At 47.9% G+C, this 24,047-nt stretch overlaps 1 pseudogene; it reads left to right on the top strand.

The window, feature by feature from the left end:
- Positions 1–9,050: 9,050 nt before the first annotated feature.
- LOC149356297 (uncharacterized) overlaps positions 9,051–24,047 on the top strand; it is a 79,840-nt pseudogene continuing 64,843 nt past the window's right edge.

Genomic DNA, 24,047 nt, shown 5'->3' on the forward strand with positions numbered 1-24,047 from the left:
TCCCAAAGTCCCTCGGACCACGAGGGACGCTATAGTGGAGGGCTCTGGGTAATTTCCCATGTGGTGAAGACTCTCCTCAGTGCATTTTTTAGAGCAGTGCATCATCGCAATGTTGTTTTTATTTTCTTTGCCTGGATAAGCATAGCTTTCGTGTTGTTAACATCTTAGTGCGAATTCAAGCATTCCTCCTAGCCTAAATTAGTGACAAACGAGCAGGGTGCTGAGGATCAAGGGAGAGAATTTTAGAGGCCAGCCTGAGGGATCATAATCTGCACTGGTGAAAAGGAGAGAAGAAAGTGGGGTTTCCTTTTAATGCTGTATCTTTTTTTCTCCTGTCCTAAAATGGTGGGGCCAGTTTAATTTCAGCTTGCATAATTTCACATTACAGTCCACTATCAGTAATTAAAACTAAAGGCACTAGAGCATCCTAATTATAGAAGTTTGGATTAAAGGGAGCCTTGTTAACGTCCCGAAGTGACTCAGGCTATGAAGGATGCCTTAGTGGAGGGCTCCTGGTAATTTTGACCACCTGGGGTTTGTTAACGTGCACTGGCATCGCACAGTACGCAGGCCTCTAGCATTAACCAGGGTTTGCGCATATATGTAACTTTTTATGCAAATTTCAGAACTGCATTTTATTCGAAGCTAGCTGGTACAGTTGTTGAGTAATTACAATTAACGTCCTCATAAAGTCCTCCCCAGAGGTTAATATATAATTAAGAAGGAAGTGCACAAGTATATTATGTCTGCATGCTCGGGAAGCCCTGTTCTGTGGAATAAAGCTATTTTTTTTAGATGTCCTGTGCACGTATAAGTCAGTCGAACTCTAGCACATACATTTACATGAAAACGTTTCTTACAAAAATAACTCAAAAACTATTGCTCGTCTGCATATAAAAGTCTGGAGCTTTTTTGCACTCTTCAACACCTCGCAATTCATGCGGGAAAAAACAATCTCTGCCGTCATTCGTTATGAAATGTCGAAGGGATGAGAGACAGCAATCTCGGAAAAAGCTGTGAAAATCAACCGTCAGGTCTATTACGTGAAAGCATAAAGGTTCTGTGCCGCAGAAAAGCCGGCGTCTGCGTGACGGAAAAACCCGGACTGGTCAAAAAGGTGGCTGATACAATAGGCTCCCATAGATGGTGCCAGCCACTCCAGCGGCGCATCAGAAACCCCCATGGAAACCTCTGGCCCTCGTGTTGAGCGTCAGACGCGCTACCGCTACGCCACGCAGGCGCGTTTGTGCGGCTTGGGTAAAGCGGGGTTTAATGTGTGTGCTGTATGTTCTTTCACATAACGATTGTGACTTTGAATGAGGGAACGGTGTCCGTGTCTGCGTGGGCAAGAGGAACCGCTGTCGCGCTGCCCCCTTCGGAGATACATTCAGACCTTCACGAAATCTGATGCGCCTCAAATAGCTACAAGATTTGCTTTCGAAGAAACGTATCGGCTCTGGAGCTTGCCGACACATCACTGCCAATTTCTTTACTCAGTCGACCCACATCTCGGATCAAGACTCCCACCCAGAATTGCTCGCCATCTGGAATAATTTTATCACAGACTTTGTCTGAACGCTGCATTTACAAAGGCTTGCGATACTGTTTTGGTCGAATTAACAGTCCGCTTTGTGACAACTGCGGCTGTATCGAAAGTGTGGAACATATATCCTGCTTGAGTGCCCTTCATATACTGACGAGCGTGCTGTTGGGAAGCGGGTCCGCAGTGGCCGACCGGCCGTAGCAATGACGAAGATACGGGGAGTTGAAAGAAAAAACAGCCAGAAAAATATATTCACATATTTACATCGTGAAGCAGCGAAATACACGCTACATGCCAGGAGACGTCAAAATGGGGAATGCTGCAGACAAAGGAGGCGGGTGCTCTAATATGAGCACAAATTCCCGCCCTTTTCGTCCATTGAGGAATTACTGTCTTTTGGGTGCTATCTATGGGAGCGCCCCGGTAGCTGATTGGCCCAAACTTGTAGCTGGAGAGAACTGTGCTCTTTCTATTTCTTGCACTTGGGCCTCTAGCGAGCATAGGCGTGCACCACGTGCAAGCCTCTTGGTTGACCGCGCTTCATGCAGGGAATCCTTGAGCTTCCAGGAAGGCAACACAGATGAGCTCGGGACTCGGGCAGGCGGCAAGGGTCGTCCTTCTGGCATGGCGAGTGTCATCTCGTGTCAGAACACGTTCTTCGAAGACGACGCGCAGGCTCGGAGAGATGCAGGCCACAGGTGGGGAAGAAGGGAGGGGGGGGGGGGGTACTTCCAGGCCGGTGTACCCGCTCTTTGTCAGGCTGATGGTAAATTAGCGCCTATGCGCCGAGGCACGTGTTGCAAGTAAGTTCACAACAGTGCGTGCTATGAACATCGCATATGGAGAAGCTCTCCCCAGTGTCTCTAACAATGGACAGTGTTTTATGTCCTTTAGCCAGCCTTAGGCAACAGAGGCATGCAGTGAACATTTTGTTTGCATATCTAAATGACATTGGACATCTCGACAAGCTATAATTTCACCTTGCTTGTTCCTCCTCAACCATTCTTCACGCAGTGAACTTTGTTAGCCCATTTATCGGACTATGCACTTCATCATTTCACATGTAACATCATTACTCGCCGATTCACCATAGTACGCATTTAATGGCCGCATTTTATCTTCTCCCCTTTTTATTTCTTTTATTTTACCTTTCTGGCACCGCTCTCCTTCCATCTTTATCTTCCATATTCCCTTCCCCATGCAGAGTAGCACGCCAGCGGTTTTTAAACGCCAGCTAAATTGTCTATTTTTTTTTTCATCAAATGGTTTCCCTTTCTCTCCCCAAATTTTTCCCTTCATTCATCAGCTTCCTCGTTTTTCGCCTTGTATGCTTTTGTTGTTGGTCAGAGAAAGACGGCATTTCTACCAATAGTAACTGATCTTGTGGTCTCTCCTATTCGAGATGATACTGTACTCCATCACATAGTTCCTTGCAGCACTCTATAGTCAGATGCAACTCAAGAACGAAGCGGCTATCCCCCGACAACAGTCCTGCCAATAGCGTCGGCCGATTCTCATGAGACTGCTAGGGTGACAATGCAGGGAGCGGCTTGATAATGCAGGGAGGAGGGGACTATCCCCTTTTAGCTGCCACTCCCTGCAGTGTCCTGCTATGCGGTCCTGCAGAATGGCATCGACCCTTTGAAGGGAAAAGTCGCTTTCGTTCTTGAGTTGCATCCACATATCTAGCAGCATACCAAGGCTGTGATGAGTGCAGATGCGACGTTCTGCCGCTGTGGAATGTAGTGCCAGCTTGAAATTTTCTCAGCAGCTGATATATCGCGTGTTGCGTAAATCAGAGAAAATCGAAGAAAAATTCTCTCGGCTTAACCGCGCGTTTGTTTGGGCTCAAATTTCGCACAGAGGTTGCATTTGGTGGTCAGTTTTGTTTTATACTACATTTAGGTGGGGTACTTGCCTGATTCAGTCAGAATTATTTGGAAATCCCCATCGTATGTGGCGACGACGATCCAAAACTTAAAGACACCACAGCAATGGTACCCGTAGCGCCATCTCGCACCCACCGGAGAAACCCAGCTGTGCTAAGTGGAGAGCTCGTTTCTCCGATGGCTGCGAGATGGCGCCACGCATACCATTGCTGCGAAGTCTTTCGATTTTGGTTCTCCGTCGCCACAGACGATGGGGATTTCCAAATAATTCTGCCTGAATCAGGCAAGTACCCCACCTAAATGTAGTATAAAACAAAACTGACCACTAAATGCAACCTCTGTGCGAAATTTGAGCCCGAACAAACGCGCGGTTAAGCCGAGAGAATTTTTCTTCGATTTTCTCTGATTTGCGCAACAGTCGGTAGGTTCTCAGCATCGTCATTAGCTTACCCTTATATTAGCTTGCACTAAAACCACGCGCTTTAGGGCACTCGGGCGCAATTCTCCATTCGCAAACTGATTCTGTTTATGGTAATATATGACACATGTACTAAAACTTCGTGTCTCATCTAATATCGCCGTTTGCAGTGGTCAGATGCAGCCATCCTCGGCATCCCGTGCTTGGAGCTACGTGGAAAAGCCGTGACGGGAAAACACGATGCTACTCGTAGTTTATTTATTTATTAGCATACGCCCTCGGAACCGAATCATTAAAGATGGGAGGGGATAAGCGCGCCATAGACTAACAAATGTCAGGTGCTCAGTGAAACAGGAACACGTACAGTTTTAGCGAACTCACTTTCATTAAATACAACGTAAGTAAACTTAATTAATCTGTCAGTGCTCACTGTGGATGCAGCGCGGTGAAGCTTCTACGGCGCCTGGAACGCACAGGGGTGCGCGCGCTCGATGTAAGTTGCTTCTGGCTTTGTGACCCACGCTGTTTTTCTCTTTCCGAGACAAACCGGCACTGTAAGTACTTCGGACTTTTGATGGTTTCCGACGCGCAACAAACGGTTGCAACGTAGGCATCATCGTAATCAGCCTGACGACGCCCACTGCGGGGCAAAGGCCTCTCCCATGTCTCTCCAATTAACCCTGTCCTTTGCCAGCTGCGATCACCCCATCCCCGCAAACTTTTGAAGCGAAAAGCTTCACTAGGCTTGTCAACACCGCGCTTCTCGTGAGCCACCCCTGGGCGCCGCCGCGGCGCGCGTTATGTCGCCACTTCTCCTCGCCACCGGTTTACCCCTCGCCGCTGCCGCGCGGTCTCCGCCGCCCTTCCAAGAGAAGGTTCTTTTGCAAGGCGTTGCGAGAATGCGTGTGCGGCGGCGGCGGCCGTAGAAGAGGCGCAGACATTCGGCATGGAAGGAAGAAAAGAAGACCCAGACGTGGTAGCGAGCGAGTTGGCCCAAAAGCAGCGAGCATATGAAAAGTGCAAGGCTAGACAAGAGGCTGAAACACCAGAAGCACGAGAGGCACGCCTTGCTAAACGGCGGCAAAATGACGCTGAATTGCGGCGTTTGGCTGCGTCAACTGCGTCACGTCTCCCATTGAGCCCACAATGGGGGGCAACTATAGACCTTGTCTGTCAGAGACAGGGTGTGCCTTCTGTATACTGCATAGCAGCCACAAGCACAGCTGCTTGCTACTACTCCGATCACCGGGCCGTCTTTATGGCTATGCAGGAAGTGCAAGACATTGTGTCCATTGAATAAAAACAAATAAAGAGATTTTAATAGCCTTGTATAACGATTGTACAAGCTTTGTATACCTAAGACAACACGTTTTGGAAAAGCTAGAAAGCTATACCCAAATTGTAACCCTGTGTATGAAACCTTAAGCTAAACAACGAGCATCGCCACGAAGCTTTTCGCTTCGAGATATCCAGGCTTAACACTTTAGCTAAGCCTCAGCCCAACTTTTTTACAGTCCGACGTGCTCGGCTCCCGTTGAGCAGAAAACCCGGCGACGTGCGAGAAAATGCGAATGGGTAGAAAACGCAGTTACATCACACATGGAGTGGCGGATTTGAAAAGTGATTAAAACGTCACATTCTGAACACGACTAGAACGTCGTTATGACATGTATGAACGTAAAGTATCTCAATTGAACTGAAAAGAAAATTGGGGTGAGATGAAATTCGAACCCGTGCCCCTTGATCCCGAGACATTTCCCGTATATACGAGGGGGTACCCAAAAGAAACCGGACTTATTTTTGTTTGAACTTATTTGTTCGCATTTTAAGCACAGACCTTCAATCTCCTTCAAAGTATTCGCCACTTGCAATGATACGCTTGTCGAATCTTTCATTCCATTTTTCAAAACATCGTTTAAATTCATCTTTTGTGATGCTTGACAGTGCCTCCGTCGTTTTTTTCTTCACCTCAGCAACATCAGCGAAACGCTTTCCGTTCACCTATTTTTTCATTCTAGGAAACAGAGAAAGTAGCACGGGGCAAGGTCGGGAGAGTATGAGGATTGAGAAATAGGGGTCATGCCATTTTTGGTCCAAAATTGTCGTAGAGACAGGGCTGTGTGAGGGTCATTGCCATGATGGAAAAACCAGTCAGCCGACCGCCTCAAATCTGGCCACTTCCACCGCACACTGTTGCCCAATCTTTTCAAACATCCAAGTAGAAAGCCTGGCTAACTGTCTGACCCTGCGGAACAAATTCTCAATGGACGACTCCTCTCACGCCAAAAAAACCAATCAGCATTGTTTTGAGGTTTGGTTTCACCTGACGAGCTTTCTTGAGGCAAGGTGAATTTGAAGTTTTCCATTGGCATGATTGTTGCTTTGATTCAGGATTCGATTCAGGAACACTTGAGTTGTCCCCATAGCGTCGTCCTTGCACGTCTTTCTTAATATTCCAAGAGTTTCCATCCAACTTTTTCCGAGCAAAAATCAGAATTTCACCCAAGGGCGTCCGCAGAATTTTTTGCAGGGGGGGGCCCCGTTGGTGCCCCGGGGGGGGGGGGGGGGGTATGTTCGTAGCAAAAAGGCGCTATTTGCGGAGTAAATTTATTTATTTATATATAAATAAAAATTAAACAAAATGCACACATGAAAGAAAAATTACAAACAGCAAATTAAAGCGCGGCTAGGAGAGGTACATTGGAGTTTATCAACGAAGAAACAACTAAAATTAATAAAAAATGCAAAAAGATGCTATATCACTTCGTGGAGAAGAGTGCTCAGTCTTCCTGCATACGGGTTCTCGACTCACCCGGATTGATGACCAGCACACAGCACAATATGTTCGCAAACACGCAACTACAGTCACTCAGTCAGTCTTCCTTGAACAGCAACTGTAGGCGCCTCGGATTTTTCTGGGCGAATTGCGTAATTACACGTGTGATAAATTCACTTCTGTGCTTCATTACACGCTCTCGGTGCACACTCATCATACACATTGATTGGAAAAACTGTTGAACGCGTACGTTGAAAACAAAAGATGACTATATATACAACGAAAACTTATTTACAAGATAAATGCACGCTCGCAGCTTCATACACCTCGCTCCATCTTGCTTGCGCATCCGCACAGTCGAGCAACCCCACACACACTGCTCGCCGCTCGTCGTTTTCTCGTCCGCTGTCTTGGTTGTTCTCAGCTTCGCTGACAACCGGCCACTAAAAACACCCAAGCACAAACACAGAGGCGCGCACACGTGCGAGGGCTTACTTGCCGCAGTATCCCCGAATGCGCACTTTGGGGGTGAAAGGAACGCCGCGCAACTTCCGAGGGGAAGGGACACTCGCCACTCCGGTCGGAAAATTTGTTTTTGTGTTTTTATGGGGTTCAGAGCCCCAAAACGACTCAGGCTATGAGGGATGGAGTAGTACAGAGTTCCGGGTAATGTCGACCACCTGGGTCTCTTTACCATGCACTGACACGCACAGTACATGGGCGCTGTTGTGATTTGAGGCCCAGCCAGAGGTGACAGGCGAGCCAGGCAGGCGCCATCGGGCTGCGTTGACCAAAGGCGCTGGTTTTCACAGAAGACGCAAAGAACGCTGGTGTGGGGGCGCCTCGGGAGACTGCGTCGCCGTGAACAAAAGCAGCTAATCCCCTTTGCCGGAGATTCTGAAAGCGGCGCTTCTACCGAACTGCGCTACACGTGGATCGGAGGAGACAGCGAGCGGCGGCGGCGCCAACTCATCGCCCGCTTGCCCCTGAGCAGCCCGACAAAGCGGGGGTGGACACGGCTGATTTGTCCTTCCCTCCTTAAGAATTCATCGGTGACCGGCGTAACGACATAGGCGAAAACAAGATGCCCCGTGCACTGTCTGCCTCCGTGTCGCTATCTCTCTAGAGATCAAAGAAACAGACACCCATCTCAAGGCGGCTCGAAACACATGCTCGCCGGTGCCGCTGTATGTCTGGAACAGGTCGCCCTTCAGTAGAGCTAACGATGGCGTGGTTTGAAAACGGCGGAACGACGCACGCCCGGACGCGGCATTTCGCAGATGTGACCATGCGGGGCTGCTTTTACCCTTTTGACTGAGCGCACCACCGCCCCTGGTGTGCGGCCATCACTCACGGTTCGAGTGAGTGATTTTCCAGGGGGGTGCAACCGCCCCCCCTTGCCCCCCCCCCCCCCCTCCGGACGCCCATGATTTCACCGGCGCTCGCTGTTCACGAAAATCAGCCATTGCAAAAACGACATTCACACAAAACAGTCGTCACTCTAAAACTCTGCCTAAACTAGTCTGACGTCCTTCAAAGATGGCACTCGGCTTACTGACTCTGGAATGTTCGTTCTATGCGCTTCTAGCGGAAAAACGCGGTACCACAGGAGCTTTGCCGACCAAAAAATTTAGTCCGGTTTCTTTTGGGTACCCCCTCGTATGCCACCGCTAAGGGAATTAAGCCTTGTGTGTCTTGTCCCACAGTGTCTGTGTCTGCGAAGTGATGTGCAAATAGGACCCCAGGCCGCAAAAGGAGGCCGTTAACGTTATTGCGTCATACCCTTAAACGTGGAGATTAGTACCGCCGGATTTTTGATAATTATAAACACTGAATGAATAGCGACAAAGAAGTACACGAATTAAGTCGGCCTCTTTCTTGCTTTCCGTTTTCGTTTTTCTTTTATCGTTTAAACACTGTACTTAGCTCTTTGTTGGAGTAAGTAAGTCTGTCAGCTTCAGGTCAGCGCTCTGCCGTGCCCTTCTGCCTTTACCCGTGTCCTGTTTCGGCGCTTTTCAGTTAGAATAAAAGACAGTCTCGCCCATCAGGTTGCGTTAAACCTGCGAAAAAAGCAGCGAACACCGCCTGCTGAAGCCAGTCTGTGTGCCTAAAGCGTTTTCTTCGAGGCACCAGCTCCATATTGCAATGTCGCGCAGCAAAAAAAGAAACAAAAAAACACGGCTGAAGAACGTCATGTATAGGCACCTGTACATACCCTTTAGAAGGCAGCTTTGAATGCGCTCGGAAGCTCCTTCTACGGTTAGTTTCTCATACTGTTTATATAAAATGGCCATGACCTCACCGTTATTCTTAGCTGCAGAGTAGTAGTAGTAGTAAAGAAGACGAAGACGATCCCACACCCTATCCAGAAAGAGCTCGAACGTTCCCAGCTGTTCGTCCCTCACGCACATCTCAAGCCACGGCATGGACGACTACCCGCACTTGAGGAAGATCGTGGCACTAATCACCTTCGAAGAAGGTATCTCGGCCAAAGACGTCTGCATCTCTGCAGCAGTGGCCGCCTTCGTGGGGGCATTCGTAGGTGCACTCGTATTGTTGAACAAGCTGCCTGCGTGGACCACTACATAGCCACCTCGTCTCTGCACGGCGTGGCACCCGTTCGGTGGCACATGAAGGAGACCGAAGAGCACTTCCACCGGGCGCTTTCCAAAACTTTTCAGAAAATTGTGGACATATGTAGTGTTTGTGTGTTACGTGGAGCTTCGTCGGACCTGGCCACGTACTGGTGCCTCGCCTGAGCACAAGAAGTACTCGACGGAACCAGCCAGTGCCATGCAGTGACTCTGCCCCGCGGTGGTGACTTCGACGGGAAGGTTCAGTTCGGCTTTCTCGGAACTCCCCTGTGCTACGGCTCCATGGCACTGATCCGAAGGATGCGCCCTCGCCCTCCGGTGCTGACAACTCCTTGGCTGACTGAGGTGTCACACGTTCAGTGGAACATCGACTACAAGGAGTTCTCATGTGTTCAGTCGTCCATTGCACAAAAGTAGTTCTCGAGGAGTACGATTTGCAGCGACAACACTGGTGCAAAGAAACAATGGGTTGTTAGCGGTCGACACGAGGGTACAGTTGCCTAGTGCATCCTTTCACGCCATGTGCAGCGGTGAACTGTCCGGTTTCAGTGCATCCACGATCTGATCTGGCGCAAACTACGTGTTCCTAAACAGTGTGCAGAAATAAACAAAAATCGGAATTTGTGAGACATGTAATAAACTGCCTCTCATCTCCCTGGTGTAGCAAACTGTGTGATGGCGGGGCTTCTGCGTGTACTGAGAATCAGCCGCCACAGAAGGCGACAGCTGCGCATAAGTGACGCGGTGACGGGGGGGTCTAATTTGAGCGGTGGTAGTGGCGTGTTAGCCGCAATTTTTCTGAGAACTGTAAAGAGCAAAGATGAAGAAGGATATACGTGCGAAATTGGCTCAACATCTCCTGTAACAGTATTGTAGAGGTACAGCATTCGCCACGCTCTTTCAAGTTTCAACCCCGTAATTTCGTGCATACCAGTCGGTTAGAAAAACTAGACGTTTGGTGCAATTAAAAAAAAAAAAACAGGCCAACTGTGCCGCCTGGACCCGGCGAAGAAGTCAAGGACGAATGAGGTTCGGGTAGTGAAGGTACTGTATATCAGCAACGAACGAAACGACGCAACAAGACAACTAAATTGCCAATGCAAAAACACAAACGTATTAGCTTATGGAGCGGAAGTACAAGCGAGGTTGATAAACACATTTAAGAGGCAGTCTTCGCGCCTCCGAAGTCAAATTACCTTCACTAGTACTGAGCACCGCCCGACTAAGAACTTTTTACTTTTCTGTTCGTTATTCAGTCGTCTTGTTCGCGTTTTATTTTTTGCCTGTAGTACAAGTGTAATAGAAATACTTACTGAGTGAGCCAATAACGACACGCTCCATAAACAGGACCGGGGCTTACCACCCTGCATGGTGTACACCCTTGGTCATATCCCACAAATAGCACGGGGCGCCGATGCCAGATTCGGGAAGAATTTTCCGACGCTTGCAAGCAGTTCGTCTGAGCGCCACGCACTTTAAGCGGCCTTTTTATCGCGGGAGCGTTGGTGCCCCCGAGTTTGAAAAACATTGTGCGGCGTCGACCGTTTGAAGCCTCGCAGTCGGATCAACCGGCTGCTCCGGATTCTTAGGTGGGCCACGTAGAACACGTGACCTTGCGGCGCCACCACAGCCTGACTACCGGATTGCAAGCAAACTGACCACCGCTGTAGGTGGCAGTTATATAAATGATTGGTAGCCAGAGGTGTCTAGGGAAAAACAACCTGCCATCGTAGGGCAGTGATGCATCGCTTAACCGCTGCACCACGGCGCCAGGAATGGTATGAGGACTCCCAGGAAACTATGAGTGTAAAGTCGAGAATTACCAACTCCGCATGCATGGGCATTAGTGTCCCCGGCGCAGTTTATGCGGCCTACCGGCGAATTTCCTGAAGAAAGAAGAAACGATTTTCTTCTACTTTCAGGACCTTCCATTTCTTAAATATCGTTGCTTACAAGCAGTGCACACATTGAACACTTCGCGATCATATATACTGCCGCGATCATACTGCCGCGAATCTTTGTAGTGTTTGTTCATGCTTCAAGGCTGCCTACACGCCTCTTTATCGCTTTGTTTGTGATGCAAGACGCGCCTAGATTTATCTCTATTGATCGCATCCAGGTGGAGCCGATTGTTCCAGAATGTTCTAGCAACTTTCCAAGCCTTATCTCGAAGGTTCGCTATCAGCTTTAAAAAGAGCACGGCCGACAGCGGCGGGCATTCTGTTCGACGACCGCCGAGCGCACTTGCGCCGATAGTGATTCAGATCTTTACGGACGCAAGTCAGCCCCAATAAAGAGTTTCGTTTAGGAGCCATTCTCGCTGTTTTTCTGTTCGCCGGACTGCGCAGTCACCACTATGTGACAATAGGTATTAAAGCATTCGAACCCGGGTCCTCATCGCATGAGGAGAGCACATTCATTACTACATCACAAAGCTACATGTTGTAGGAGGTCGTTATTAGATTTGAATGCGAACTCTGAGGCCGAATAATGGCCGGAATGTCCGAAACGAAAAACTATGTGCGCATTTCACACGCTGGCACGCGTCAATTATAGTATGACATCAATGACATGCTATAATGGGTGTACAAAATTAAGCTTTACAGATTTCTTAAATATAGGCGCTGAAAGGTGTACGTTAAATTGACCTCTGCACGTAAGTCATGGAGCCAGCGGAGCACGAAGTGAGGTGCTTTCATTACGGTCAGGCTCCTAATTAACTAAAATATATTAATCAACTTTATATTCACTGCGGCTAGCGTGGACGTTTATACTGGAAATTTACAGAACTCGATTTGTGGCTCTATACGGCACTCGGCTGCTGACTCGAAAGACGCGGGTTCGATCCCGGCCGCGGCGGTCGAATTTCGATGGAGGCGAAATTCTAGAGGCCCGTGTACTGTGCGATGTCAGTGCACGTTAAAGAACCCCAGGTGGTCGAAATTTCCGGAGCCCTTCACTACGGCGTCCCTCATAGGCTGAGTCGCTTTGGGACGTTAAACCCCCATAAACCAAACAACTCGGTTTGCTAGTGTATAGTCTCCTACCACGTGTCTGTTTCGAGGTATTCGCTGGCTAATTCTCTGCAAAGGCGGTGACTGTTGGCGTGAAACTCATCCCGGCGTGTCGCGGCACTGAGTGACCGCTGAAGCTAATAACTGTTTCACTTCTCATTACCGAAATGGAAGAAACGCCTGACGCGACAGCCGCATCTTATCTAGTGTGGAGCGCGTCGACTGCCGCTGCCTTGCAAGCGTAATTACTCGATGTCAGTGGAAATTTCAGGGGCAAATATTTCAGAAAACACGTGCCCTAGAAGGAAGAGTCCTACTAATATGGAATAGTCTAGAAGTGCGACCACCTCTATGTTTCCCATACAAGAATTCACACTCGCTGCAATGGCTAAAAAGTCCAGTAATATATTTTAGAGAATTAGGCGCCTGGTGCATGATGACAGCGTCCCACCGGCCGCATAACTTATGCGCAGAGGTGGATTTCACGTACCCCTCGGAGCCTAATTTTAAGAAAGCTGTATGGCTTAATTTTTACCACCCTGTATACCATGCATCAGGCTTCATCCATCCGGTTATTTTGCTTTATAAGCGCAGTAATTAACGCTCTCTTGCTTTTCAACGGATCATACTATGCCGGTTAGTTATATTCATCTGATGATTTGTCCGATGCATGTGGAGGTATAAATCCAATGAAAACTCGACTTTGCCGACTGCGCATTTCTCAAGCGTGTTGCAATAAAAATTGCTGATGGTTTAACTTTGCTTAAACCTGGTGTGTAAGCGAAAGCTTCACAGCATGGCGACACTAAGGCGCTGCTTGTGGTTAAGCAATGATTGCGAGCCGCCGAGCGACAACGGCTGAGTGCTCCGGCTCTTCGTCCATTGCCAACTGCCGCCGAGACACGGCAGCGGTGCGCTGTGCGGCACACGTGGCTGGTCCGTGACGTCAGATCAGGACATCACCCCATGACGTCACTTATGACGTCACTAATTACGTCACACAAAGTGAACACCAATTGTGCAACTATGACCTTGACTTGACCTTGAGATCCAACCTCAACTTTGGTCTGACCTCTAAGCCCATGAACCACCTTGGTGTAGCACCCGGCTATGCACCATGGCTGTACTATGGTTTCACCTCTAACTCAGCTGATGGTCAAATCTGCACGGTCCGCGATTTAAGCCCGAGGTCCCGTAGTACAGCTTTCGCTTCGGAAGAGCAAATCACAGTTTTTTTTTTGCATAATTCTTTCGCGCCGTGTTCCGCTTCGATAGTGCGCGGTGCTGTCCATATCATGTATTTATAGGAACGCGCACGGTGATAGCCAGTAGAACTGGTATTCTCTATTTTTTGCAACTGCGGAAGAAAATACTATAGCGATGAAAGTAAAACTGCAACACTAACAGCACATGTGTAGTGCGGCGTCGCGGGAAACGACAGTTTTTGCCGATATATCATGCGTAGCGTGTGCGTTTCGGAACGCTATTTTTGATTGAGGCCTGCTTTGAAAAAGTTGTTTCGCGAATGCTCGGACTCGAGCTCAACCAGTGCTTGAAGTCTGGCTTCATCGAAGGGGGGCCTCTAGTTATTCGCGCACAGGTGGAGAGGGCAATAAAGAGGGAAAGAGAGAAAACGACTGCCGACCTGTTCTACATCTTGTTTTACACAAAGCGGAGAAATCACCTTAACGGGTCGTCGTTTGTTAAGTTTATTTATTTATTTCAAAATACTGCAGGCCAATAGATTGGCCCATGCAGGAAGGGCTATACAAGGCATTGAAGATAACAAATACTAAGAAAATACATGGGGTTACAAACAATGAGCAGAATAACGAAATACAACGCTCATTCACTCGAGAAAATGCTTCTCAAGAGCTTTACTAAAATTTGAGGACTGGAAAATGGCCTCGGGAAGAGAGTTCCAGTCGGAAACAGTCCGTGGAAGACAGTTGTCGAAGAAAGTTGTCGTGTCTTGCTAAGGGAAACGACACTGTAGCCGAGGTACAACAAGAACTCGGGTTTATTGTCAGCCGGCCGTCAGACCACGCGTCCCGCTGGTCGACGACTGCCCGTGCAAACCAACACGCATGTGCTTATATCAAGATACAGACAGGCAAGGGGGCGGTGCCCAAATACCGGCACGTGGCCGTGAGTTGGCCGTTTGCTTATCGTGATACAAACACTACATCAGTCTTTGCAAAAATGGGTTCCAGCAAATGAATTCGTGAATGGTGTGTTCGGCGCGACAATTGTTTGAGAATTACAGGGCGGGGTATGTTTAGTTTATGTGTTAAAAGGTTATGCATAAACAACAGACGGGAAATTTTTCTGCGTACTTCAAGTAATGGAATATGGTTGGTTTTCATTAGTGTTGTAGGTGAGTCTAACCTCCTGTATTTGTTATAAATTAACCTAACCGCTTTCCTTTGCACCATCTCTATCTTGTATATGTCTTTCTTTGTGAATGGATCCCATAATACCGAAGCGTACTCTAATTTGGACCTAATGAATGTTGAGTATGCAAGGAGTTTAACTTTACTTGGGGCATCTTTAAGCTTCCGCCTTAAGTAGCAAAGCTTGGAAAAGGACGAGGAGCAAATGTCTGCAATGTGTGAAGTCCATGTTAAGTCATGAGTTAACGTTACCCCTAAATATTTGTATTGTGTAACCTCGTGGATTACATGATTTTGCAGGGTGTAAGAGAAAGAACTAAAATGTTTTTTGCGCGAAGTGCGTCAGAGAACAGTTTTATCAAGGTTTGTCACAGACCTGAAACAAACGATCCATCCCGCCCTGCCAGTGTGCTCGTTATTGCTGTGTAGCCTTGGAGCTGAGCGGCCAGCTCTGGACTGACTCGTAGTGTGAGGGCATGTGTTTCCCTTTTATGCGAAGCATATTGCTAGAGCTACCACTCACGCCGTCGCCGTGGGACCCCTAGCCGTGAAACCACGTGACACCGTGACGTCACACCACGTGACATCGGATGAGAGCCGGCCTCCACCTCGCGCCGTCGCCGCGGGACCCCTAGCCGTCACACCACGTGACACCGTGACGTCACACCACGTGACATCGGATGAGAGAGCCGGCCTCCACCTCGCGCCGTCGCCGTGGGATGTTTCGCATTCCCAAGGCTTAGCCAAGCTGAACCTCAGCAATTTTTTCCTCCACCCTTTGTGTAGTGCTACCAACTTTGTATTTTTCTCCGTCTCGGCTTTTAGTAAACATGTTGATGATTATTACTGAAAATCACAGCGAAATTTTCCAAACGGTAGACAATAAATATTTCGACCACCACTGACAAGAATAAAAAAACAGTTGCTTTCTTCGGATTCATGCAGTCTATTTTAGCGTGGGGCTCTAGGATCACTTGCCAATATTGGTTATAGGGGGGGGGGGTTAAACATCTGTCCCGGTACTCCCCCGACTTTAAGCACTGCGCTCAGCTATGGTTACAGCGCAGTACAGTCTAAACACCAATACGCCTATATGGGAGTATAAAGCGCACTAAAGCGAGTGAGGGCAGCTTACTCCCCCTTTAGTCCTTGTGGTAAGAGTATAAAGAATGCCGCATTCAGGCTCTCGCTAAAGCAGCAGCTAGCGCCCAGTCTTCGTTGTGCTTATCACGGCACGTTTTCGGACTGCCGCTCGAAATTGTAAAAAGTGCGGCAGCGCCATCTGGAACAGCGGGCTCCCCAAGCTAGCTCAGGGGCTGCGGCGTCCTACTGCAGCGCAAGAGTTAAATGGACCTGATCCAGGCACCGCGTAGAAATTTTCATTAAGGCGCAATGAAACAAAAAATGTTTATATGCTCAGGTTTTCGTGTGTGGAAAAAAATAGGTGGTCGAAACTAATTTTGAGCCCTCCACTAAACGAATTCGGTTTAAATTCAGGACACGCAAGGAAAGCACTTGGCGAATGCTCATGTGCATCCCAAAGTGTGGTGACTGCTCTCATAGCTGGGCTGCAAGAAGTTTTGAACGGCGGCCGCACTTAACAGCAATAGCCAGCCTCTCAGAGTGAAATAGCCTACCAAGGTCGACGTGCTGCAGTAATGTGCCGGTGCATTGGCTGCAGCACGTATTCGATGCACACCTGAGCTAAATGTACAGGTGCCGTCAAAAGTGAATGGAAGGCAATATTAACGAAAAAAATTAATCATTGCCCGCTCAATTCATGCATCCTTGAGTACATATGTGCAGACTAATTGTGATTGTGCGAATTGCACTGTGCATTAACAAAGATAGACCATTATGCTTTAGATTTAAAGAAATTAAATTTTTTTGACAAAGTCGCCTTCCATCTACTTTTGACGGCGACGGTACATGGGCAAAAAAAATGCATTAAAGCACGGCATGCCCGCACATGTTCTGCAGATGTTGCGGCTAGCTGCATATCCTGAATCTGCTATTGCTACACGTTTGACTCGCCCTGAGGCTCAAAACTACACACTGTATTCGCCGACTTTGCCATCGTAAGGAATCAGTGCCCTTCAACACTATATAGACATTTTCCGCTGTTTACTCAGTGCAACACAGAACTCACTCAGAACCTTAAGGATTCGTTACAAATATTAAACCTAAATATACTGTCACCTATAATTCATTCAGGAATCCCGCCAGTGTCGAAACGCTTACCTTTTGTGCAGGTACTGGCATACTTCGGAACGTTATCGTGGATTCATCCATGATGTGTTATATTGAAATCAGTATATCGCTACATTTAGTTTTTATACTCTATTTTAAGGTTATTGCGTGCACGTCCCTCATAGCCTGAGTCGATTTGGGACGTTAAACCCCACAAAAACAAACCGAAGATTGTATGGTTTATCTCAGAGAAAGCGTCATAGCAGTTATGAGAAAAATACTGCTTCTGTCATTGTTAGAACAGGTGTACACGTAAGCAAGTAAAACTGTGATGGATCGAACGGTATTGTATTTTTACAGAAATAATCATAACGAGTGCATGATGCAGACAGTTCCAGGGGGCAACGCAGTTTTTTTTAAGGCGTCCTTCGAATAAAGGAGGTGATCGAAAGGATTTCACAACGCGCTTTTTATTTGTGATACACGCAAAACCAAATAGGCCACAAAAATTGAGGTTAACCAATAAAAGAGATCAGTGGCTTTAGACTAATGGTGAATATATTAAATGAATGGAAAAAGAGAACAAAGGGGGAAAAAACCTGAACTGAACTGGACGGGACAAAAGCCTGTTCCAGAACGACAGCACACTTCTATGAAAAGCTACTTTGCGGTATGTGGGCATCAAAGCATATGGTGTTCAAAAGCACATATGCAACACAATAACAGTATGCCCCATTCAAATGTCGTAAACATACAATACAATACAATACAATACAATACAATACAATACAATACAATACAATACAATACAATACAATACAATACAATACAATACAATACAATACAATACAATACAATACAATATTTTATTCCAAACAACGTACACTGTTTGAGGTGAAGGAAGAAAAAGCAGCGGCTTGACGATGCTCACCGTCACCTAACCCGGATGGGCGCGCGGAGCAGAGCGTCCTCGTGCCCTCGACGAAGTGTTCGTGATTTGTTTCCTTCATATTTTTTTTACTCTCCTTTCTGACAGTTTTCCATGCTTTTAGGAGGCAGATTGTAAGTGAGTCACAGCTAGCAGATACAAACCGTTTCATAAAAAAGCAGTGCAAAACATCGCTTTTTTTCCGTTTGCGCTGCTTGTTGTGAGAATACTGTAATCAGCAGACGTTACAGGCAGGCTCAAAAATGTAAGGGAAAGTGGGGCAAAACGCGGCACAGATTTGCAAATTGGCGCTTTCTGCTTATTATTCTCAGATATATCAAAACAAATATTGCCGAAATATTTCTCATCGTCGTGGCATCAAGCTGTACAAATGCGAAAAGGTCAGCTGAACGGGAACACAGCAAAGTTTAACAAAATTTAAATCTTCAAAATGTTGCATTTTGCCTCGCCCTGCGGGGCAAAATGCATCAGTGCAGGGGGAAAATGAGATGCCCTTCCAAAATTAATGCATTGCTCATTCTGCGATGGATGCATAGCTAGACAATGTTTTAGACGCTAATCGAATGCCAGACACGGTATCCAGACCAAACTGGGCACTGTTCTGTTCCACGATCCACCGCAGCCTAGGCAGTGCGCTGCAGCTTCGAGCCTAGAGTCACTGGAATATTTAAGCCTAACCAACGGCGCAACCTGCAAAATGTTGAGCAACTTTTCCGTCGTCTCGAAGCAGCGAATCCGGCCAGACTGCCTGCATTCAAGTGAATCGCGGTCGAAAAATGGTGGCGCCGTCTGTTGCTGACTGCACAGCTGCCACAGTAGCCATAGAAATGTTGCAGGGAAGATTCCGAAGATCAGGTTTTATGGATTTCCGTGGAAGCCCCTATCACACAGAGCGATGGTAGTGGTGGATCAGAGCGGCATGACGAGCAAGGTAAACAAGTGCCCTCTTGGTCTTGAGCTGTTTTCGGCTTCCCGTAATGCTACTGTTGGAACAATTTAAAATAATACCCAGTTTCTTTCTCATTATTAGTGCGGACGCTGGACTGTGGCAACCCATTCAGGGCCAAACTCACATATGCAGTGCCCACTATCGTTGGCAACGAGAGAAGCTCAATCGCCCATCACCCTGCCTACATTCCCACAATATTATTTCCCTCCTTCTTATGGGAGAGACGATGGAGTAGGGCTCAAAACGACATTTGAGAGGTAGGTAGGAGCGGTAAGTTTTGATCTAGCCGGCGGTGCGTTTGCTTTAGTACAGTGCTTTAAAAGAATGTGAACTTATATGCTGAAGCGACAGCAACAGGACAAAATGCACGATATGAGCTCCGGGTTGCCCTCGCAAGGTCCCGTCAGTGTTATGTCATGGATTTTCTCGTCTTTGTGTACGATCGTCTTTGCGCTCTGGATAAGCCCAAAGCAAGTTTCACAATCTTCTGTTCTACTGGACAATCATGTGTATTCTCTAACTTCTTCGGTTGCAACGACGTGGATCAGCGGATGTGGCAAGCATGACTACACGCTCAGACGCCGTAACAGACACTCCGTGACTTGTCCTGGCCCTTGGTGCCGGTGAGGACCAATAGACGATATGCGAAATGCGCAGCGCCATCTCTAGGCGCTCCGAGAACTAAGTCCTCCATGGTACGGTACAGAAAACGAAACCGCGGCCCTGCGTTGGGTTAAAACGGCTGCGCTTCGTTTGAAAAGTGGAATGACGATGCGCTCTTACGCTATGCTGTCCACTATGCAAAGAAACTACGATGCGTGCCAGAACTAGGTGCGTTCCAGCTTTTCGCTTTTTTATTTTTTCTTTACTCTGTCCCAACGTTTTAGTAACAGCAAATGCCATGTGAGGTATCGTGTGTCAGCAAGCCATTCAGTGCACAGCTTGCGCTTTCTGCGCTGATTTTTCACAAAGCTTTCTAGGTGATTTGCGTTTACATTGAGATACGGACTACATTCTTTGTTGCCTCTGATCAAAATTAGAAGACGATTTAGTGCATTTATTAACTCTCCGGTTGTGCGTGAATATATGTAGACGCGTACTTGAGCAACGTAATAGAGAAGGTAATGTTTTTTGAGCGAGCCTACGCCTGTGTTCCTCAAACGTGTATTCCAGTCGCGAAGAAGCACGTTCATTAATGTGCAGGTAAATCGCGGCCATGGGCACTCATTGCGCTCCATCTAAAAACCTCGATTGCTCATGCCGTGGCGTACTAAGCGCACTCGAAGAACCACACGCACATTACTGCTTTTGTTACGTGTTCAATTAAGTTTTTCCCGTCTTCTATTAGTTTCGGAAGGGCTAGCAATCTCTCTGGACCATGGGGTTGTTGCAAGATCCCACACATTGTTTTCTTATAATGTCGTACGTGATCGCGCCCGCATGTTATGCGCGTTAACGCGTCTTTGTGAGGCAATACATTACGGATAAAAACTGAGGTGCGAATGCTTTATTTTTTGAGGATTCCTATACATTCGATATCTCCGGCGGCGAAAGTCTGAAAAAAAAAGCTACTTTATTGTGAAGGCGGGACGCATTTCCAAGCTAGAAAGTACGTGCAACATTGTACTGAAAACTCTTCAGGCCATCAGATTTTAACGTTGTGGCAAGCGGCAACAGCTTGCTTCGCAACGAAGAAATTTGTGTAGGTTTGGGAGGAAGCGAATTAAGTGTCGGAGGCAACCGAACATGCGAATTTCACCCCGCATACACAGCTTGACCAGCGTAACGAGTCCGTGCAGGCACCTACAGCTGTACGTTCTTTCTCTAATCAAGCCGCCGCGGTAGCTCAGTGCTTATCTGAAAAAAAACTGCATCTTTGCTTACAATATTTTGAATTATATGTGCCCACTTTACTCTTGTTAATATCGACTGACAACATCGCAATACTCGCTTCAACTGCGTCTTAAGCAAGACGCGGTTTCAACGAATTGCGGCGAAAACCAGCCGGCGCGGCTCTGAAACGGTGACGTTGAAAACCGCGGATGTGCATTGTACATTGCACTAAAGGAATCACATTACGCAGCTGGTTGAGGGTCCTGTGTGAATATCGTGCAATGCACGAAGCTCCTGGCGTCAGCGCGAACGAAAGTTCACACTGTCAGAAGTTTGTCAAGACATCTGTGCACTCAGCGCAAAATAACCGCTCACTACCCCACCAGATGAAATCGCGTCCACCTGGGAATGAAATAGCCGTGATCATGCGTGATGCTTGAACCGGTGCTTTAATGCGCGAATTAAAATGACAGTGGCGCAGAGTTCGACTTGCCAACACACTTCCCAGTGCCGATTCTGGCTATCATCAACGCCAAACTTCAAGCGAAGCTCAGGACGCGGTAGGAGGAAGTTGGCGCTTACTGAACGTACTTACATTTGGTAAAAGATCAGCAGTGAAAACAACGTAGCAGCTGAAGCTTGCCTGTTGAAATTTCACACGCAAGATTCATGACAGCTATACCGATATCAAGAATGTACGCATAGCAAACGATGCACCAGCTCGACGAGCTCGCCCGAATCAAGATGGAAACCTGAAGTTGTGGGCGCGGTGTTGCCAGACCACCAAGCAATTTCGCATTTTACTTTTGCATCTGTGGTAAGGGCCTCATGTGTGGAATCCTGTAAAATTTTGAGGCCTGCAATAAGTAACCTGCTATTTTTATGTACAGCGGCGTGTTTTTAAAGTACTTTATATATTCTTAACTCTTGGCGGAACACAACGCTATGGCACCTTAAAATTGTTCACAAACTGTTTCAGTTTTGATTAAAACTTTTTTCTCATCCCTCTATCTGCATGTATATGAAGGCACTCGAAATGTTGTTTGTTGGCACTCTGCCTCTTCTGCTCAAAACAGGCTTTTGTGCTGGTATCAGTGGCGCAAATCGCGGTGTGGGAGCACAGCTTGCGAGTGTTCCCCCTGAAATCTGTCCCGAAACTACCAGGTCGGCATCGATTGATACGAGCAGCACACGCAGCTCGGTGAACCCGCGGAGCTTGGAGTCTGTAGAGGGCGCTTGTTCAGCCCTATAAATAAAGACGCTGGCGACAATAAAGGGTCTTTGGCTTCCGGTCTTGAGAGTGTTCACTGCTGCGGCTCCGTCCGCTAGCATGGGTCCAGGCTAGGCCTAGTAGCCGGCCCAACTCTGCAACCCTGCCATCTCGGCAATCTCTACATGGTGTCAGAAGTCTTTGGATTCTGATTTTTCTTTCTTTTTGAAATCCTTAAGCTACCTCAAGACCGTCTGCAGCGCTATGGACGCGTCGTCTCGACTGAGACGCAACCTCGGTTCGCTGGTTTGTCGGGCCTAGCGCCGCCACCAGCGTTCGACTTCGATGACCCGGCCTCCTGGCCATCGTGGGTGGAGCAATTTGAAGCTTTTGCTGTCGCCACGGGTGCATCTTCAGCAACGGATGAAGTAAGAATTCGCACACTTCTTTATTGCATGGGTGTTCAAGCGCGCCGCATCCTCTCTTCTCTTGGGCTTACCGAGTTGTAAAGCGCGTCGTATGCCGAAGTAAAGCAACGCTTCACAGCTCACTTCATTCATCCAGTGAACGAAGTTCATGAAAGTTTTCGCTTCCATAAGCGTGTACAACAACCATCCGAGAGCGTGGACGCGTTCTATTCTGCCCTGCGTTCGATGGTAAAGAAATGTAACTACGGCTCTTCCAACGTTAAAGACAGGCTGGTTCGTGACCGCTTCGTTGTTGGCCTGTTTGATACTGAGCTTTCGGAAGAGCTTTGTCGAACGCCGGATTTGACTCTCGAGAAGGCGCTTTTACATGCCCGCTTGTATGAGGACGCGCAGAAGGAAAGCACGGAACGAGCGCACAACGGTGCCTGTGCATGTGGACGCCACCGTGCGATGGAAATCCATTCCGAGAGACCCTCGTCGAAACGTTTCGGAAAAACCGTGCAACTTCTGCGGACGCGAAGCTCATGCACGTGGTATACCTGCCCTGCGCGGAATGCTGCATGCAGGTTCTGCAAAAAGAAAGGTCATTTTGAGAGCGTCTGCGTCTCTAACCAACGCTCATCCGCAAGACACTCGCACACCATTTCTGTGCATTCTATCAAGAAAGAGAAGACGGAGAACGCCAAGTTCGTGTGTGTCAAGGTCAACGGATTTCCTCTTGAATTTAAAGTGGACTCTGGTGCAGAAGTGACTGTGGTTACCGCCACCTTTCCATGCATTCCGTCGCGGCTGGACGCGCCGGAGAGTCGCCTCACCGGGCCAGATAACCGGCAGTTGAGGGTTGCTGGTCAATTTTTAGCTACTCTCGAATGGAAAGGTCGCACTTCGCAGCAGAGAGTCTACGTTCTGCCATCGCAGTCGACGCCACTTCTTGGTTACCCAGCCATCACAGCTCTTGGACTTGTTCATTTCGTTGATGCGCTGGCACGTTCGCTAGTAAGTCAGGCTCCTCCTTCTCATTCTCCTCGTAGTTGCCGACGCAGGAAATTTTTGAAGGCTTAGGTACTTTTGGTGCGGAATACACTATCCGACTAAAACCGAACGCTGTACCTTTTGCTCTGAGCGTTCCACGTAGGATTCCCTTGCCCCTCCATAACGTGGTTAAAGATGAACTTGACTCGCTTGAAAGACTGGGAGTTATTAGGCGTATTGACAAGCCAATGGCATGGTGTCCAGGCTTGGTGGTAGTTCCCAAAGTTTCAGGTGGATACCGCCTCTGTGTGGATCTGACCAAACTTAACAAGGAGGTTCTCAGGTAAAGGCACGTTTTACCTACGGTTGAATGGGTCCTAGGACAACTAGGTGATGCCAAAGTTTTCTCAAAGCTGTACGCTACTGCTGGATTTCATCAAATCCGTCTTTCGGAAGATTGTCAGGAATTCACTACATTCATCACGCCTTTTGGTCGTTACTGCTACTGTCGTTTACCACTTGGAATAACATCTGATCCGGAATTCTTTCAGAGGGAAATGGCTAGAATCTTGGAAGGCCAATCTAACGTTGTTAATATTGATACGTGGCGGCTAGAAGCAGCAATAGAAACAGCAGAGGTAATCTGCTACGCAAGGGACCGACGGCTTGGAGTAGTCTCACAGCACACAAGCTCGCACCTCAGCGTCGTCTTCGTAACAAAACCACTTCGTCGTCCTCCCAGCGTCCGTAGCATGACCCCCCTCGCGGCAAAAGCACCGTCCCGGTGCGCACTACACAGGCCAGCTAGACGGCGAGTTGTAAGGTTTGAGGCGGGACACATGGACGATGTCGGTGCGGGGTGCAGCGGCCGGGGATGGCGGATGTAGCG

Source organism: Amblyomma mixtum, chromosome 3 (assembly GCF_055824585.1).
Source record: "Amblyomma mixtum isolate Tamu chromosome 3, ASM5582458v1, whole genome shotgun sequence".
NCBI lineage: Eukaryota > Metazoa > Arthropoda > Arachnida > Ixodida > Ixodidae > Amblyomma > Amblyomma mixtum.